This window comes from Engraulis encrasicolus, chromosome 18, assembly GCF_034702125.1.
Source record: "Engraulis encrasicolus isolate BLACKSEA-1 chromosome 18, IST_EnEncr_1.0, whole genome shotgun sequence".
NCBI lineage: Eukaryota > Metazoa > Chordata > Actinopteri > Clupeiformes > Engraulidae > Engraulis > Engraulis encrasicolus.
Window position 1 is genome coordinate 31,648,070 of NC_085874.1, and position 2,500 is coordinate 31,650,569.

General features: G+C 45.2%; 1 protein-coding gene across 1 annotated transcript in view; it reads left to right on the forward strand.

Annotated features, from left to right (window-relative positions):
* LOC134469271 (1-phosphatidylinositol 4,5-bisphosphate phosphodiesterase beta-1-like) overlaps positions 1–2,500 on the forward strand; it is a 229,197-nt gene that overhangs the window by 147,256 nt on the left and 79,441 nt on the right. The gene's annotated exons all lie outside the window — the stretch shown is intronic.

Below are 2,500 nucleotides of genomic sequence, written 5' to 3' on the forward strand. Positions count from 1 at the left end.
GGACCACTTGTCAATCATTTGGCATTCCATGCAAGCGGCCCGCACTAGACGGGACACGCGTCAAACAAAGTCGATTTTCTCTGTGAAAAAATAATTTTGAGATGTAATTTGAATTTTTAGAATGTGAAGAAGGCATGTGGCTCGCAGGATATAACATTTTTAAATCCATCGCTACGCCCATGAATTAAGGCATTGGTTGTATCCGTGGAAAAGTCCGATTCTTCCATAGCCGCCCATTATATAAGTCTCCTAACAGGTCTCCTAAAGGGGCGTGGCCGACGTCATAAGTGAAACAGGAAGGAACGTCGAGCTGGCCGTCTCTGCATTAAGAACGTCTCTGGTCCAAGACGCCATCACTTATGTCATCAGGAACCTGGGTTCGAGTATGGCCCGAGTCATTTCCCAATCCCTCCCCTGTCTCTGTCTCTCTCTCTCCCCTCTTGCTTTCCTGCCTCATCTCAAACTGTCAAGGCAAGAAAAGCCTACACAGCAGGCTTGTACGAAATTCCGAATGGAAAGAATTTCAATTCAAAGTAATGCCATAATACCAACACTAGGTGGTGGTGTTCTATGTACTTTCAATGGGTGGTGTAGATTAAATTCAAAGAAATTCAAGGTAATGCCATCACATGCTGCATAGTGTTCCTAGTATCATTATTTTGAATTTAAATTCTTTCCATTCGGAATTTCGTACAAGTCTGCTAAACATATCTAAAACAAGTCCGACAGTCGGACAAAGATGCGCCCGTCTGTGCACTCTGCTGCCGCCTTGTGGACACAGGAGGAGGCGATAATTGAAGCAATACACTTCAGACGGACCGATCGACAGACAGACCGACGGAAGGACATACCCTCTCCTAGAGATGCTAGGGCGCATCTAAAAAAGTACTTATTTTGAGGCAAATATTTTAGGCACATTCTTAAGAGTGAGCACAGCAGCAGCATTGAAAAAACAAAGAGCATGTACATTTTATTTGGTGTTCAACTATTATTCTTCTCCTGTTTGCCTCCGGTACAGTCAATAGCAGTAGTCCCTCTTTCCCTATAGTGATGCCCCCATCATCTCTCTCTCTCTCTCTCTCTCTCTCTCTCTCTCTCTCTCTCTCTCTCTCTCTCTCTCTCTCTCTCTCTCTCTCTCTCTCTCTCTCATACCCTCATCCATTTTTGTCTCTTCCTGATCACTCTCTCATTCTCCCTCTTTTCTCTCTCTCTCTCTCTCCCTCTCTCTCTCTCTCTCTCTCTCTCTCATCCCCCCCTCCCCCCCCCCCCCCCCCCCCCCCTCCCTCCCCCCCTCTCTCTCTCTCTCTCCATCTCTCTCTCTCTTGGGCCAGGTTTCTGATCAGGCGTGCTGCTGTAGGCATGAGCGTACAGAGCCGTGAGAGGTTCAATGATAACTGGCAGGCTGGTCAATACTGCAGCTTCATAGGCAGTGCTACAGTACTGTGTATACCACTGTAGCCTAGAGGCTGCTCAGTTCTGCATCCACAAACGCAAGCACACATGTGCACACACACACACACACACACACACACACACACACACACACACACACACACACACACACACACACACACACACACACACACACACACACACACACACACACACACACACACACACACACACACACACATGCAGACTTTGCGATACCACTGTGGTTCAGTGCCACTTGCTGAATACCATACTGCCATCTAGTGACCATTATTTGTCAGCACATATTTATAGCTTGCAATGATGAAATCATAAGACTTTACACATGCTGTTGGTTGGCGGGGGGGGAGTAATTAAACAGTGATCCCCACCACCCATCCTTTGTTGTGTGCAGTAAGCACTGTGTGCTGTGCTGTGCTGTGGAGTGCTGTGTCACAATGTTCCCCAGGTGGAATGTCACTTTCACTTTCACTTTCACTTTCACATCACTCAGGACAGGTAGACTCACCTGTTACTCACCTGTAGGGTTGCCACATTTCAGTGGTAAAAAACCCTGGACATATTGATGCGCGAGCACGAATCTTTTTTTATATATTTTTTTTATTAAATGTTTTCTATTTTTCAGATATATATGTACAATACAAGGTATTAAAGAGAACCTGGGTTAGAGGCAATCAACATGAACAATATACACACAGTTCCTACCCACCCCACCCACCCCCATGGCGACCCCCATCCTGCCCACCCCGGATCTCAGAAAAGAATACCAACAAAACCTAAATAAGATAAAGACAAATGAAAAATATATTTCAACAACATACATCATTCCATTCTTACATTATGGCTGGTTATCCTGCACTTTTTCTTTTGCGAGACAGTATGCTGCGTCCCATGCTTGAATTGTTTTTTTTTGCTGGCTCCATGCATTCAAGCCACTTATCTGCGGGCAGGAATCATTAATGATATGTGTTTATTTCAATTGGGTAATATCAAGCTGTGCATTATAAAAAATCGGGACAGTCCAGGAATGTACCCAGACATACCATAACAGCCGGGACAATCCAGAATA